The following is an 18,709-nucleotide window of genomic DNA, read 5'->3' as shown; positions in this document are numbered from 1 at the left end:
ACCCGACATGGCTTGTGCATTTCCAGGCTTCTTAATCTATCCTTTATTGTATCTGGCATTTTTCGAGTATTTTTGTTGCTTTTTTTATAATCATGATATCATTATTCATATTCTGAAACTCTAAAAATAATCATACAACATATGAAGGAAAAAGTTTACAATATTTCTTTCTTCAACTTTACCGTTCGTGTCAGGGTCTTAATCGTGATTTCTAGATGCTGGTAATATGTTTCGGGTTTTTTTTTTCATAATCTGAAATAAAATTATTTTTTTTTAAACTGCCGTATTTTCAAAGATAAACTTATGATATATTCTTGTACTGGCATTGCACTCTTTTAAGATGGTGGAATTTAGCAGGTTTCCTGCATCGAGTGCACCGATTCTGTCTTGGAGTTGTAAAACAGCCTCTATCTTGCAGGTGCACTTCTTCACGGTTAAGCATATTTTCTCATTGTTTGTTTACACAATTCTATTTCGGAATATACTCATTGTTATCGGGGGGTATTCGTTTCAAACTTCTCTTTGGCTGTAAATCTCAACCAAATAATCTGACGTGGCTGATAAAAGATGACATTGATGCAGTAAATGCGTACAGAACCTACACACACCTGAGTTTAGTACTAGTGATTACTACATAACATTTTGTCCACGTTCCCAGAACGTTTATATGCCTTGTCGAGTTCAATGTCTCGACTGTAATTGCTGTTTCCAATTTTGTTGTTAAAAGTACATGCGAGTGTACTTAGGCGGACAAAAATCCTAAAACGAGGCCCCGGAAACTGACACTCCCCACTTTGATTTTTATCACGAACTGTCAAGCTTCCGTCTGTGCCCTACAGATTATCTAAAGAAAGTCGTCATCTCGTTCCATTTGTAATATAATTGATGGTAAATTGTCTCACACGTTCAAGTTCAGTAAATGATTTGAAAAGTTTGTTCATTAGCCTTCAATTTCTTGTCCGTATTTTCAAATTATATCAATAACAATAAAAAGTTGATACCTGTAGAGTACAAAGAATGGTCCAAGAAACGATAAAAATTATTAAACTCATGTACTGCAATTTTACTGATTTCATTTATTTTTAAATAATTTCCATGTTGTTTTCTTGTAATTTTTCTGACAGATAGAATGCTTCAGTTCCGGTCATAAAAAAACCTCATAAACTCATTGCTCACAGGAGAACTTTCTTACGATGCTTGCTACAGCTACAAGGCGAAATACTTGTTCTTTAAATACTGTTTTAAAACTTGCAGAAGGAATTCAAACATACGGCCGTGGTATAACCAATCGGTTCGTTACACCGATTGTGTAATAGAAGTAAACTAAATCTGATGCTTGGTTGAAAGTTGCGAATTTCGTTCACAATTTAATTATAATAGTCATATAATGAAGCCTAAATCGCTGTTGTAAAACAATCTCCAAAACAGGGTATAAAGGCTATATTTGATGAATTTCCGCGATTGTTATTTCAGACAAAGCATTTTCAATAATTCATGACACTGGTTTCAAATCTAACACGTGATGAAATGATTTACAGAGTATTGAGAAATATTATAGAATAATGTGTCTAACACGATAACGTAAAAGTTTTTTTACTTTGATGGTATTTGGGGTTTTTTTTGGTATTTGTTTTTTTTTTTTTTTGGGGGGGGGGGTACTTTTTTATTGGGCAGTTTCACTACATAAGCCCTTTGAAATTCATCTTGGTAAAAAATAAGCTTAAAGGGGCATGGTTACGAATTTTTTCAAAAACTATTTTCGTTTATAAGGTTAATAATGCTTTGGTAAGGTATTTATATTAATCAGCCAAAGTTTAAATGTCAATAGTCGAGTTATTAGCGAGATACTTTGATTAGTCAACAACGTTTTTATTTACATTTTGAATGCTGATAAAAAAAATTCCAGGTTTAGGCCTAAAATGAATGTGACAAATGCTAGGAATTGTTTATTTATGTTCGAGAGAAAAATCAGCTTAAAGAAGAGCTTTTACCAGTATATTGAACTAATATAAACAAAATCATGGCACGAGCCTTGTTTACATAACAAAAAAATCGTAAGCTTTGTATCTTGCTTATACGTATAACTAAATACTTTTATTATACTCTTTTTATTCAAATACTTTTATGTAGATTTATACATCTGTGAAAATCTACCATTGGTTTTTAGCTGGGCTCTGCTGAAAGCAGAGTCCTGGCTACATGTAGGCAGGCAAATCGCCAATAATACCATAAATAGCACAACTTCAAAAGTAAACAAAAAACCAAAACAGCGTCAAAGTAAAAGCTTCCGCTATACCAAATAATTACACAAAGAGCCATGATTTGTCAGAAGTGTTGGCATGTTTTTTTTAATTTCGAGAGAAATGTCTTTAGTTTTCTAATTAAAACGTTTTTTTAAAAAAGACTATGCATTTTGGACACATACAATGCGCATGAATTTCCATGAACTACTTTGCTGCGCGTTGAAGTATATAACGCTTGTTGCAAACTGTTGAACTTTTTTCTTCTAGACAGACATATTTTTGTTTACAGCCGCTTACAAAATTTGGTCGCTCTCTGACGCTTTGCCGACATTAAAAGCATGAGAGAGAGAGAGAGAGAGAGAGAGAGAGAGAGAGAGAGAGAGATTTTCAGTCTTTACTACATAAAGACACACCAAATGAGTCGGGCTTTCAGTACTTTGATTGTTTTTAGTTGTACTGTGTCAGGGTATCAGTTGACAATGCCTTAATGGTGCGGCTATAATGAAACACCGCCATAAAGTCTCCTCAAATCTTTGGGGATCCATCCCCCACTTAATACGTATAATCCTGCGTGATTGTTACAGCATAAAGTGATAAAGCATAAAATTATTTAGATTTCTCTCGTGACCACTAAATGCGGGTACTTAAATCTGTTAGGTGGCCCTGGACAGGAAGTGAAACTCGTATCTGGTGACGAAGGGTGTCACATATCTCGTTGTTGTCCATACACCGTGCTCAGATAAAATATCGTTCTTGAAATATCAGCGGAAACGAGCGCTGAATGATCTGAGTAAATAGGTACGCGGCCAATATATTTCAAGAAATAAGGACACTTTTCTCATCATCGCTGGAATTTTTAAGAGATCTTTGGAGAATATTCGGTCGCGGGTTCTCTAATTAGAATTCGTTTGTTGAATATATATATGTAATGGTCTTTAAGATTATGTTCGTGGTAATAAAACAAAATTAGTGCTATTCATATACTTGTCAATCAACAAACTAATGGAATATATATATATATATATATATATATATATATATATATATATATATATATATATATATATATATATATATATTTACTTGGTATAACGCTGTTAAACTAAATTTAAATGTATTTATTATTTATAAGTTGTAATCAACATACTTTTTTACTTTACCGATTTAATCTAAGTATCTAAGTCAACCTTCTTTAAATACTTTAATCAATAGTTATATAAATTGGCAAGTAGGTTTCTTGATAAACATATATTTTGCATGCGCGGATCTAGAGTCCAGGGATCAGGGCGTTCCAGAACCACTCCCCCTGAAAATTCAAATGTCTTTAATTTTACATTATAGAATTACCAAAAATATGCCACAGAACCCCCCACCCCGTTTGCAATAACACGACATCTTTACCTCTTTAGGAAAGTCGAGACGTCTCGATAACACAGATTCAAAGAACAAGCAGACGCGCTTTGGAGATAATGGGCAATCATGCAAGTCATTCAAAATTCAATCACTCAACCTTTATGTATCAATTTTTAATCAAATCATTTTTCTAATTTATCTAGGATTCATCAACCTGTATTTTTTTGTATTTAACATTATATTTACCTGATCTTGCTGCTTGTTTTTATGATACACGAGCAAAACGTGTTATCTTAGGAGTTGATAGGAATCTGTTCGAACACGGTCGTGTGACGTCACCCATTAACCGCATTCATCAAATTGTCCTGTTAGGCAATCACGACCCCAAGAAGATGTGAATACAGGTAATATAAATTAACTCTGCATTTTTGATGGGAATCATTTTCTGTGATGTGAGACTTCAAACGAAACGAATTTATAAGCTCCTAGTGACGGAGAGAAGAAACATGCAAAGTCTACATTTTCGCCCATACTTTCATTCGTACATTTTGTGAAAATAACAGGATCATTTTGCCTCGTATCGTTTAGCGTTTGATTATACATATATCAATTATTAATGTATTTTTTTTTTTTACACAAATGATCTTTGAAGAAAGTTTGATAAGATGTTTTCGTGTAAATGAGTAGCAGTAAAACGGAGGATGTTCAAACCAATTGCCAAAGTCTATTTTCAAAAAGTTGGTCTTAAATACATGTGTCACACTTAACCATCTTATTTATATATTATACACATATTTCATTTTCTCCCCCCCCCCCCCAAAAAAAAATGATTTGGTTTTTGATAAAGATGCCGTTTAACATAAGTATAATACTGTAGCATATAACTATTATTCCAACGTTCCTTGTTGCATAGCTAGTCTTAAGTATCATGTCAATTTGCAATGCCAGTTTGGAGAATATAGACATCATTGGACATCGCTGTTTTCATTTCCGTACAATTTTATCTTTGTATGGCTTTGTAACATATTTGATATCGTTGTATCTTTTGTATTGCTAAATTCGCCAGACAGAAGAAACACATATTTCATATCAAACGATTATAAACTTTGGAAATTGTCATCCTGGCAATTGGAAATCAATGTTTAGGAAGAATTTTATGACTTTTCTTCAGAAGAATTTTTTTTTTTGCATATATCATATCCCCACTAGCTCTTTATCCAATAATCAGACTAGAGCCTTTCACACGACAAGATGCTAAGAAAATCAATATTCCTTTTCTCGAGGCGAATGAGAAGAAATATTTTCTTAAATCTATTAATTTTTCTTTCATTTGTTTGTAAGTCATATGCATTCTACCGGTATTTGAACACTACTCGTATCGTGTATTTTTTTTTCATTGCGTTGTGTGTTGTGATGATGATGGAATGCAAAAGAAGCACATTTCTCTCTCAGAGAGAGAGAGAGAGAGAGAGAGATTTTCAGAAGTATTTCACAGACATTGTAATTAAAACCAATAATGGAAAACCTAATTCCGCGGGCTTCTGTTTCAGATTTCTGGGAGGAACCTTGTAAATAGATTCCGTCGGATGTCACTTCGACCTTCAAGAAATCGGTGCAAATTTTGGGAAACGGTATCACTCTGCAAAATCCTCGTGCGCCATCGATAAGCGTTCAGTCCTTTAGGGTAAATGAAAGTTCAGATTTGACGTCATAGACTTAACTTTATGTTTCTGGGATTATCAACACATTTAACTTAACAAGTTTTCTTATTCGTTGCGGAAAATGGTTTGGCCGCGTTATTTTTATGATGACTGTTATTTTCCCCCGATTTTTTTTTTAGATTTTACAAATTGTAAATCTGCTGTGACAATCTAATCAAATGTTGCACGGGCACAAAAATATATATTGAAATCAAATCCAAATTAAAGCGACTTTTTTTCTTAATAACAAATGGTCAGAGCTGCACATTTTCTTAAAATGCGTTCAATATTTCAATATAAAAAGATGAATAGTGTACAGATTCGATTTTTGTACAATTGTGAAGAATATAGTGAGTTTTAGGTGTAAATGAAGTTTATTTACAGCTTTAATTAATTTTCTTCAAAATTCGAAATCAGCGGGGGAAAACAGACAGAACTATTTTAACAAGACATTGGACTTTCGGTAGGATGTAGTTATCTAATTCTTGCATCAAAACAAGTTAAAGTTGGCGCTAGTCTCGAGTGAAACTCAAAAGTCGAATAATCAGGCCTACGTCACGTTGCTGTTTGACACATCACTACCCAAAGTACCAGCTCCAGTTAAAATGGTTCTCTCTGCGTACTGATCTGTATCATTCCTGAACACATTCGAAGAAAAATGTTCTTCTAACTACAGCGATTGCTCATCACACTTAATATTCTTTGCCATTTGTACTGAGCAATTTTCATCTAAATCTGTGATGTCGCTAATTTTAGGTATCGACAATGTAATAATGGCATGGCCGCAAACCGCTCTAAAGTGGGATATCAAGTAAAGATCTGCGATATATTCCAGACAAACTATCCATGGAAATTATTTCTCCATTCATGGCGTTAGACCTCAGGCCATTTTCCGTAGACAGCTTCATTACCAAAAATGATTTTTATATATAAGCCATAAAAGGTTCATAAATCAATAGATTCCCCGTACTATTCTCGGTGTACATATATATATATGATCTTCACTGACATTGCATTTACCAGGTAACCCAATCCCACATCTAAGGACCACAGTATGACATCTAGACGCACTCTTGCGATTACATCGTTTGAAATTGCTCGACCCTCGACTCGGTTCACTTGAAGAGCTGACTCAGGGAATCGGCACAGAAAGTACATGTACATTACCAATAAGGCTTTTCCGTATGACATCGTTTCCTATTCCTCGGTGCAAATCAATTTTCAATTAAACACCTGAACAATGACCTTGTGTGATCTCTACACTCTGTTCTTTGCTCTACTGTTCCAATGTACCGTGATCACGAATCGGCCGACCCATGAAGTGGCAACCCCTCCTTCCCTAGTTGCCTCCGAGTAATCTAAAAAATCTATAACAATTTTTGGACGTTTCTCCTGCATGATAGGGAATTCAACCTTTCAATAAACTTCCTCACTCGACGTGTTAAGCATTTAAGCCTTGAATTGGGATGTCTGTATTTCCTGAGTTAAGACATGATTACTTAAGCTTCGTACGTCTTACCAGTATTACGTATGTGCTGGTGCTTTTTTATAAAAAAAAAAAAAAAAAAAGTAGGAGCAGATTTATGTTAAGAACGTAGATTCGTTACTTATAGTTGTAGATATGTTAGCGATTTGCTCATAAAGGTATAAATATACTATTAAGGTTTTTCTAATTCGCTATTTTCGAAAATCATTATTGGAATTCATAAAGGTAGTTCCTGGAAGCTGTATTTAGCCATAGTCGGGGGTGGTATAAATGGATGGCTTTGGACTACCCCATGCTGTGAGCTGATACCATCATTATAATGTCTGTTATTGCCTCTAATCGCGTGTACATCGGACACCTTTATTAACCAATCAGTGTTGTCAGATCGTCAACGTTTACACGGAACAAACAAAATAGGGGGAAACAAAGGATGAACTTTCAGCAAATAATGTTCAGGGTTGGAGAGAAAAATGAATTTATTCTCACGCAAGATGTAATTACAATCGTAAATAAACTTTTCTGCACTGCGCGTCCAATAATGGCGGCTGTATCTGGATCTCGGTGACGTCACTACCGGTTTGAGCCAGAGGTGTTTGATCTCGGACTTGTTTTGCAGGAAGTAGGATCATTATCAGAGGCACTAGCTCGAAAGGAACGATACATTCTATAATTACAAAACCGTGGCTACACTTATAGAAATGTCGGTAATGCTGGAATAAGTAATCACACAAAAAACCAGTTAGTTTACATGAAGACTAAAACTAAGAATTGCCAATCATAACCAACAGTAAATATAAGATAAATTTCTTTATACCAGGCACGTAGCAACGTTTTTGAAAGAGGAGGGGGGGGGGGGGGCAGACTCATCCAAAATCTTGACAGGCAAAAAAAAAAGGAAAAGGTTTACCTTACAAGGTATAGCTTTAATTTACTGTTTATTTCCTTATTTCCAATTCTATTTTTTTTTTACATTGTCCCATAAAAGTGTGTATGTGTGTGTGTGGGGGGGGGGGGGCTCCATGTTAATTCAATTTTTTGTATGTAAATTTTTGAAAAATCTTTGCTGTGCAAAAAGGTGGGAGGGGGGGGCGTGCCTGTATACCCTATACCAACATGTAGTATAGAAAATAGGAGCCTGGACTGGATGATCAACTCTTCATATACTCTCATACACAAAAGTCCAGGTTCCAAATTATGTGATTCTAATATTTAAACGCACACAATTAGTTTTGACGAAACTTTTAATCAAAGGTAAAGAATCACATCAAGATGGTTTAATTTTACAAAGTCAAGTACTCAAAACTGTGACACCATTTACACTTTATAAAACTTTAAATTCATTAACGTAAAATGGATCATTTTCTGCTGGTAATTTGAATTCGATATCACTATAGAAACATACTCCTAACCGTCTGCATGTTTACAAATGAAAATTATCATACTCATCTGCCATAGTGGTTATCAAATTGAATATGTCATCAACTGTATATATTTATTAATATTGTATACAAAAAATCCTTGGGATTATGACTTCTATACTAAATGTACTATATTAAAAGATAATAGACTCGAATTTTTGGGCTTTAATACCGAGAAATTGGAAGAGTAATGTCTTTTGTTTTATATATTCTAAACATAATTGGTACTTGAAGATTACCAATTTGTTTTTATTTTTTCTCAATCAAGCTTAACTAATTAATAATCAACGAAAATTCTTTTTAAAAATCCGAAATTAATCTGGATTTTTTGGATTTTACAATCTTGCGCATGCGCTTTACATTCACTCTAAATCACTGGAGGCTCTTTAGTTTATGTTTCCACAATATCACATTTGCATGAATAAACTCAGAAACGATGATACGAATACGTGTAAATTTTCATTGAAAATTCGCTATATTTTCTGTTCATCAAAGAAAATACGGGAGACAGCTCTAAATCAATGCATTTAATATGAAAAAATCCAGAAAGTTCCGAATGTCAACGTGATTTGAATCGAGTAAAAAACAAATGCGTTCCGTGTATTGTCTCTGTAGCAAAGAAAATGCGTGTACGTTGGTGAAAAAGTATTGAATTCTTCTTTAATATGAATTGTATATTTTTTAACTTGGATGCAAACTATGGTAAATCCATGTTTATAATTGGTAATATGTTATTTGGTATCAGCAGAATGGAGATTATGCTAGGGAACAGGTCTGTGTCACAATAAAGTTTTTTGTCTTTGAAAGAGTAACTTTGACATCATCACTTATGTGTACTGTGGGTCATTTCCGGGGATTTTGAATCAGTAGCTAAACTGGTAAAAAAACAAAAATAATATAAACTGGTAAAAAACAAAAATAATATTAATATTATTTTTGTTTTTTACCAGTTTAGCTACTGATTCAAAATCCCCGGAAGTGACCCACAGTACACTTAAGTGATAGTTCATATTGTTTCCATATAGTCTAAAAGGAAGTAGAGATATAACAATTTTAGTCCATTTTATTTTACTATTTTGAATTTCATTATACCGGCTGTGCATCGCCGGTGCACATTATCTGATATAAATAAGTTCAGAAACCAGAATTGATCTTTCACCATATTCAAAAGTCGGAATAGCCCAAACATTGTAAGATTATTGCTTTGCATAAATAAAAACAATTCTAAACAAAACAAAGCAATTCAATATGCAATAGACACGTGGGATAAGCCCTCACTTATTCGGGCGTGGTCATTGGGTACACACGTGTTCCAAATACCACGTGTGTTCGAAATACTCTAACCTGAAGGGAATTGAAAGTGCAGCAATTGGGTCTTCTTGATAGGTTTTGTAAAAAGGAAAAAAAAACCACAAAATCAAAAACACTTTGACGGTTTTTGAAGTCGTAAAGAATTGCCGGTCTATCAATTATACATCATGTCAATTTAAAAAAACATTGAACAGCGTTTTCACCAAGTTTCCTTCATAAGTGATAGCGAGTACATTTATGAAATCACAATTATCTTATTAAAAATCTTGCGTATAGATATCACGTATATAATGCTGTTGATGACTACCGGGTGGTTTTATTTGTTGATGTTTTGAACATTGCAAAGCGATACTTCAAACCTCCTATACATTGAGTGATTCAAAATACCCCAAATAACTATTGCAAAATATTATTTTTTCTATCTTTGGTGTATATGTTATGGCAATCGATATCAAAATTGCCAAACGAATAATTGAAATTTGTGACGTCTGATACTAGTAAATTGGTTAGTACAATATTCTGCCAGGAAGATGCGGGTTTGTACTATACATATATTCCTGCAATATTCGCTACCATCTACACACGAACTACTGATAAATTAATTTGCATGTTCGAAAATCCCCACAATCTCAGCCTCAGTGGTGTACATTTCGGTTCAATTTAAGGTGGTACAGGACACCTATTATTCATTTATTTAGCTTTCATGTATAGTATTAAACACTGTATAATATTATATATAAATCTTAGAAAACACTGGACAAAGCCTAGTGGTTATCAAACGAAATCGGTCATATACCTTATACCTAATACACTGACGTTCAAAGGTTTGTTTCTGATGAGAAATTGACACCGAGTGCTATCGTATTGGAAGAGTTTATTATAGACATAAAAGACTGTAGGGGTTCCCTTCACTGGATACGCTCCGGGACGTGGTATGTCTTTGACGTCTAGTGTAATTGTCCCATTGGTTTGACGACAGGGGGGGGGGGGGGGGGGCTGAATGAACTCGTGCGGGAGCGAACAACCGGGAGAACAAAAACTATAAAAATGAAGATGTACCTAGGTGTGGGCAATTCAGTTTGTAAGGGGTATTTCACAGGTCCTTGAGGACAGGATCGACCCCCCCCCTTCCACCCCAAGTATATAGATCCCCGAGACTTTATTTTTTCTTTTACTAAATTATCCTTTTATGACATATATATATATATATAGATGGTCTGATTTTTTTAAAATTTTGTTTAAGGTAATTTTGGGCAATGAATGAATAAATTAGATTAGAAATATGTCATCAAAGGATAATTTAATAAGAAAAAAATAAAGTCCCGGGGGTCTTTATACTTGGGGGTGGGGTGGAAAGGGGGGGGGGGATGGCGATCCTCTCCTCAAGCACCTATATTTAAATTCTGAGAGGCGGGTTGGGGGATGTTGGGTTGGGGCATTTGTAAGTGAGTTTATCGATCTCGGTGTGAAATGTGTTTTTTTTCGAGGGAAAGGTCTCAATCAGTCAGATTTCTTTGTATCTGCCTTGCTGATCTGAACGAAATAGGTTATAAAAATATGGTGCACCACACACATATATATATACTCACAGCCCACTATATGCATTTCTAGCACCGATAATTATGATGATGGGGGCGATCATTTTCCGATTAATAAAATGCCAGTTATTGGGGCGTTGTGTTTCGGCAGTTTTTTTTTTTAACGGGAAGGGGGGAGGTGTTTAGTGTTTGGGGTTTTTTGTCTTTCGAGGAGTTTGGGATTTGACTGCAACATCTTGTATAATGGGCGGGTACCATGATAGTCGAATAAGGTTTATGTATAGAGTTTCCGATATATGCGTATTTATACACACGGACTTGACGACCGCAGTTGTCCATATTTTGGATCAATGAATTTTATTTCACTTTAAAAAAGATGCATTCTTCACAAAAATTGACATGTACAAAAACAGAGGAGCAACAGATGCGTTCCATAGAAAACTGTCAAACTGTAATTATTCTATCAATGATTTGATTTTTATTCATAAATTTCCAACTACTTGTTTAATCATCACGAAACGCAGAGTGTTGCACTATAAAGTCTTGAACGCAACCGTCAAATAGGTTTCTCTGTTATAGAAACATAAATGACGATTATTACAGTATTTTTGCATTAAAAGCAAAATTTCTCTTAACAAGGTTTTATTTCAAAACAACTTTGAATTGAACCCATCACTTGAATACTTGCTGGCAGTTGCTTTTAAACTTTTTTGTTTTTAAAGTTTAAGTAATAAAAAAAACACTTCTCTGCAATCATATTCTTTAAGTCTGAAGGTGTGTCTCTAAATAATTAAAAATATATATACCGTGTATTTTTATAGCTCTTAAGAGCAGTTTTAAGAATCCTTGACAGGATGCATTTGCGCATCTGGATAAACTGACATCGTTTTTGCAAGCGCTGATTGAATATTACTTGTTAGTTGGGTCTTGTGATTGATTCCTTGCACCTATTCACATTATAGCCTTGGTGCCGAAAATAATGCAGGAATAAAAACACACACACACAAAGGCTGCCAATACAGGGGTCCTTGAGTTATTAACTTCTCAACTCATTCGCATGCTGAAACTGAACAATTCAGGATGACGAATCATTATCTGAACGATCTAATTAATGTACTGGGGAAAGTCACTATTGCAACCTTATAAAATACTACAAAATTTAAGATTTAATCATGAGTATATTTGAATACATTGCACCCCCCACCCTTCCCACAAAAAATAAACTCGACACGTTCGATATATTAGTAATGAGAACTTATCGGGGCATCTACACCCAGTACCGATGTAGTTAATTAAAAGCTTAGCCAATTATGCTGTAATAATACAGGTGCCTCGTCCTGAATCATAAACCAAGATATGATGATTTGCTACCAATTGTTACAACAGATAATTTTTTATGACCTCCATCATTTACTTGGAACTAGTTTCTTGCTGCGAAAGAACAAAAGGGTGAACAAGTGCCATACCATTTCACCGTCAGAGCAACATATTCCTTATCTGTGACATAGTACTTCGAACCAACCAATGACAAATCCTTTTGAACTCTTTATTATTTTTGCCAAGTTCTACTCTTAGTCTGAATCAGATTTCTTTGATTTCGAGGATTTTTTTTCTATTTTGACTTTAATCATAAACTTCTTAGAGATGAAGGTCATTTCAGGCCTGCACGTCTCATTTATCGCCAATCGGTAGAAGAATAAAAACAATCTGAAATACTTTGCGTTCCAAAAGCGAGAACAGGTGCCCTTTCAAGATTACCTGGTAAACGACCGAATGTAAACATGTATTAGATAAGATTAACGTAAACGAAGATTCACATGGATTAGGAAAACATCATGCATGCATATCTTCCCGGGGTCAAACATCCGCAACTGCTCTCCCCTTGTTCTCCAATCTTCTTAACAAAAGTGTGGTCAGTGACATATCAAACTTAATCTGCCCGCGATGTCTTGCAATTATCAAATGCAAACAGTAAGATGCAATTCTACCTGGCATAGGGATTATAATGATGCTGCAGTTTAATCGATATTAATAATAAGTGTAAACTCCCAAAACAACAATTCTGCCTAGCCGGTTACCATTTCTGCATTGGAACTAGGCGCCTCCTGTTTTAAGACTGACAAATCAGGATTAATATGCGTGATGGCATTTATAACGTTGACAAATCTGGCACGTATAGCCGACGCTTTCTTGTTCCCACTTTCGGTGTGTGCCATGGAACGTCACACTTTGTAATGGACTGTTCGGTCATTATGTAATTCTCACGCCAAATTCTTATCAAAAACAGTTAACTTTTAAGAGGCTTTTAGTTTCCATTGACAATGTGTGATGATGTTTGTGTATCTGGCTATAAATAAAATTGCCAGATGATCGGTGCTTATATTGCTCATCTAAGGTTAATCGAAATCAAATTGATTTCTTCATCGGCTTCCTCTGACAAGTCAACCATCCGTCGTCTATTTCTGACAAATCAATCATCCATTAATTTCTGACAAATCAGTAAGTCAATCATCCAGTGTCTATTTCTCACAAGTCAATCATCATCTACTGACAAGTCTTTTAACCATTGTGCTTTGACAAGTCAATCTTCAATCGTCTAACTTTAACAAGAAAATCATATCCACTGTTATTATAGGGCAAGTCATTCGTTCATCGTGTCCTGACAAGTCAATCATCAATCGTGTCATAACAAGTCAATCATTCATCGTGTCCTGACAAGTCATTCATTCATCGTGTCCTGACAAGTCATTCATTCATCGTGTTCTGACGAGTCAATCATTCTTCGTGTCCTGACAAGTCGGTCATTCATCATGTCCTGACAAGTCATTCATTCATCGTGTTCTGACAAGTTAACCATTCATTCATCGTGTCCTAACAAGTCATTCATTCATCGTCAGTCATTCATCGTGTCCGGACAAGTCATTCATTCATCATGTCCTGACAAGTCATTCATTCATCGTGTCCTGACAAGTCATTCCTTCATCGTGTCCTGACAAGTCTGTGATTCATCGTGTCCTTACACGTCAATCATTCTTCGTGTCCTGACAAGTCGGTCATTCATCATGTCCTGACAAGTCATTCATTCATTATGTTCTGACAAGTTAACCATTCGTTCATCGTGTCCTAACAAGTCATTCATTCATCGTGTCCTGACAAGTCATTCATTCATCGTGTCCTGACAAGTCATTCCTTCACCGTGTCCTGACAAATCGGCCATTCATCGTTTTCTGACAAGTCATTCCTTCATCGTGTCATGACAAGTCGGTCATTCATCGTGTCCTGACAAGTCAGTCATTCATCGTGTCCGGACAAGTCATTCATTCATCTTGTCCTAACAAGTCATTCATTCATCGTATCCTGACAAGTCATTCATTCATCGTGTCCTGACAAGTCAGTGATTCATCGTGTCCTGACACGTCAATCATTCATCATGGCCTGACAAGTCATTCATTCATCGTGTCCTGACAAGTCGGTCATTCATCGTGTCCTGACAAGTCAATCATCCATCTTGTCCTGACAAGTCAATTATTCATCGTGTCCTGACAAGTCGGTCATATATCGTGTCCTGACAAATCATTCCTTCATCGTGTCCTGACAAGTCGGTCATTCATCGTGTCCTAACAAGTCGGTCATTCATCATGTCCTAACAAGTCAGCGATTTATCGTGTCCTGACAAGTCAGTGATTCATCGTGTCCTGACAAGTCATTCATTCATCGTGTCTTGACAAGTCATTTATTCATCGTGTCCTGACAAGTCATTCATTCATCGTGTCCTGACAAGTCATTCATTCATCGTGTCAAGTCATTCATTTATCATCTTGTCCTGACAAGTCAATCATTCATCGTGTCCTGACAAGTGAATCATTCATTGTGTCCTGACAAGTCAGTGATTCATTCTGTTCTGACAAGTCATTCATTCATCATGTCCTGACAAGTCATTCATTCATCGTGTCAAGTCATTCATTCATCGTGTCCTGAGAAGTCATTCATTCATCGTGTCCTGACAAGGCATTCATTCATCGTGTCCTGACAAGTCAGTGATTCATCGTGTCCTGACAAGTCATTCTTTCATCGTGTCCTGACAAGTCATTCATTCATCGTATCGTGACAAGTCATTCATTCATCGTGTCCTGACACGTCAATCATTTATCGTGTCCTGACAAGTCATTCATTCATCGTGTCCTGACAAGTCATTCATTCATCGTGTCCTGACAAGTCATTCATTCATTGTGTTGACAAGTTAACCATTTATCGTGTTCTGACAGATAATCATCTATCGCCTTATTTTCCGACAAGTCGCCTGATACTTTTTTCTTTTATTTTGATAACTTTGTTTGCAAGTCGAGTTTACTACTTGGATTACGCTTTTTTCATAGCGTTGTCATTTTTTTTTTTTTTTTTTTGCAAATCAGTGGTCATTTTTTACAACTGGCAAGGTTCATGAATAAAAAGATTGTCAGTTAAATTGAGTCTGTAGATTAAATGAATGGTCGACTAAAGCCACATGACTACTGAATAATGTCTTAGATTGTCTTCTTTTTTTCGATCCTCAAACCCCTCGCATACGCTTTTTTATACTGTGTACCAAATAGTCGAACGATAGAATCTTTCCTTGACAAACAGATTAATTGGTCCCTGAAATTTGGTTAATTAACAGGTTATGGGTTTTCTTAGCCTCCTATATAATTGTATAATTTATTGCCTTTCCCATATGTTGCTTCATGGACATATATTTGTAATACTATATATATACGTCCCTGGTTGTTTCCGATACAAATCAGCCTAAGAATCCGGACGCAAAAGTTATTCAGTGCATGTAAATATTATTCAATGTTGCATTTATTATTTATGTGTGGGTGGTCTAAAACTAGCCGTGATGACAAGAAAAAATGGCAATAGCTCCCTGGAGATGAACCAAAGACTTTCATAAATCACACCTTAACCGACGAAGAGAGACAGTCTGGAAAAACAATGGAGGCCGCTTATATCATTTGGCAGACATATTTTATTGAATTTTTGAAAGCAATAACAGGGGAAATCTTGGCTGTTCTTTAGGTAGTTTTTGTTTGTTTCTGAATCATCGCGTTCTGTCTTGTCAACAGAAATACAAAAGAAGATGTTGCATTCTAATAAATTGCAATATTTCAAATTTTTCTGTATGTAATGAAATACACACAATCTCCTAAAATTCTTATTTTTAGAACGTAAGATTTCATTAAATACAGAAAATTGTTCTTGAGTTCTCAGTTGAATTTTTGGTGATTCAATGATTTTTATTTCAATAAAACCCAAACAAATTTATTTCGATGTCATTGTCACGAATATTTATTTTTGTTAATCTTTAAGCTTAAAAATCACATGCCTAAAAACTGAGTTTTCCGGTTCAATATATATATATATGGTGCCATTTTTATATCAGAGCCTCGCAGCATTTTCCTATCGGCTTATTTTCGCTTTCCTCATAGGTTTGTTGATGTTGCATACATATGAGCGCTGAACGAAGATATGAAAATCTTTAATTAAGATAACTTTGCCGTGGCTTTCTTCTGTTTCACTTGTTGAATACTCTACTATATGCCTAGTAAATTATAACAACAAATTATGCCTTTATTGATCAAATTTGTATCATATTATTAATTGAAAGAAAATATCTTTAGGCCGGTCTATAAGAAAGGGGAGATATAGGAGATTACTAGAGGATTAATCAGTGCACTAGAACTAATTAATATCTGCATTTTCTGTATTAAGCACTAAGAAACGAGCAAATTGGTAAGGAACTATTTGTGACGAAAGTTCTAATTTGTTTTTAAAAGATCATTTTAGGAAATTGATGATGTTCACTAAAGCTATACAGATTACTTAGTTTATCACATTAGCTTCCGTAGAAATCCAAATTAATCTGAAAGCAACCGAGACATAAATCCTTCTATTTCATTGATACTTCCGGACGCTGTGTCAAAATAAAGTTGGAAGGAGGAATGTCGCTTTCATGCTACGTGTTTGGGCAGATAAGTTTTTAAGCTGTCTTTGACTGCTGTTTTCAAGAAAATTTGATTTGTCGTAACCGTTTGGCAAACGTCGTCATTATCCGGAAGTAAATGTCGCCTGCTTCTCGTGACTTCAAAGATGATATAAAATAGCAAAACATTGTTCCATTTTCAATACCGTTTTTGAAGGACACTGCTTAGTTATTTTTGAACCACAACAATTGTTTATTATCCCAATCCTGACAGTTTGGCGGCTTCTTATCTATAAATAAGCAATATATATACTATATATATCATACCATGCGATGATCCGTATGACGTACGTATGAGATAAGTAAACGGTTCTGCAATCTTCTTGAATACCTCTTTGCGTTTTAATTTATTTAATCGAGAATATGACACTAAGGCGGTCTCTGTGGGCATATTACAAATCAAAGTTTGACTAATCCAGTAAAATACAGGGGTTAATGTCGAAAATGTGTAGCTGAGCTGTCTCGGAGTATAAATAGGTTAACGGATGGAGTTTTTACTTCTGCGAAAGAGAGTGATCTGGGAATGTCTCTTAGTGGGAGGAATGTGGTAGAGCACTTGCCAATTAAAACATTGCTCCCCCTGCCCCCCGTCCCGATAAACCGTTCCCCTACTTCTTTGTCATACATCAAAGATAAAGTACATGTGTTTACTGTATGCAGTGGAAAATGAAATGGATGAAAAAATAAAACGATTATTCTCGTCAATCAAAACGAGTGAAAACATGCAACGAATGTATTCCCTTTTGAGAATTGGACAGGCATAGGTGGATGTAAGCTATGCCTGTCCACTTCTCAAAAGAGAGTATCAACGAATGGAGTTTTTTTTTTCACGACAGCCCTATATATATCGTTCTTTGTGATTATTTTCCAGTTATTACATGTAAAATATGAATGAAATGAGAATAACATAAATTAATATGAAATTCCCCTAAAACATCACTAATATTCTCTCTGTTTATAAAACTTATATCGCACCAACACCCCCACCCCTCCCAAACCCCCACCCCATGTTCAATTATATTATCATATACCGTGAATATGAGTCAGGAAGTTTTATATTCTTGGAATTTTGGCTGAAGATAGAAAATAATTCAGTCTCAAATATTATGATTTTCGTGAACATGCAACTCTTTCGGGAAATGTTTTATCTAGCCACGCAGTTTGCTAGAAATAAAGAAATATGCTTAGAGCAAATTCTTTTTTATTCCTTTGTTGCTGTGAATGTTTCGTTTTCTCAACAACAAAAAATAAATAAATGAAAAAAAATTAATATGGTCGGACCTAGATTACAGAAAAGATGTTACTGTTACGATGAAATTAATTAATTATGACCTTCTTTTGCTAGACGCTATTTGGTTAACAACAGGAGTCTCGAGAGGATTGTAATTGAAAATTAACAAACTTCATGCCACGAAAAAGTTCATCTTATCAAACCTCATGGAAATATGATGCAAAACTTATTGTTTGATAATTACGCGGCTGAGTATCGGACCCAAAGAGAAGATGGTCTGTGTTGATTAGAACACAGATGGATGCACGATATAGTTTGCATTTTGAACTTATGTGCTCTTTTTCATTTTTCTCTATGGTGCATTAATCTCAACCACGCTCTGCTAAAACGATAAAGGAACACATGGAGCT

The sequence above is a fragment of the Magallana gigas genome, chromosome 5 (genome assembly GCF_963853765.1).
Source record: "Magallana gigas chromosome 5, xbMagGiga1.1, whole genome shotgun sequence".
Lineage (NCBI taxonomy): Eukaryota > Metazoa > Mollusca > Bivalvia > Ostreida > Ostreidae > Magallana > Magallana gigas.
Note: the sequence above shows the minus strand (reverse complement) of the source record.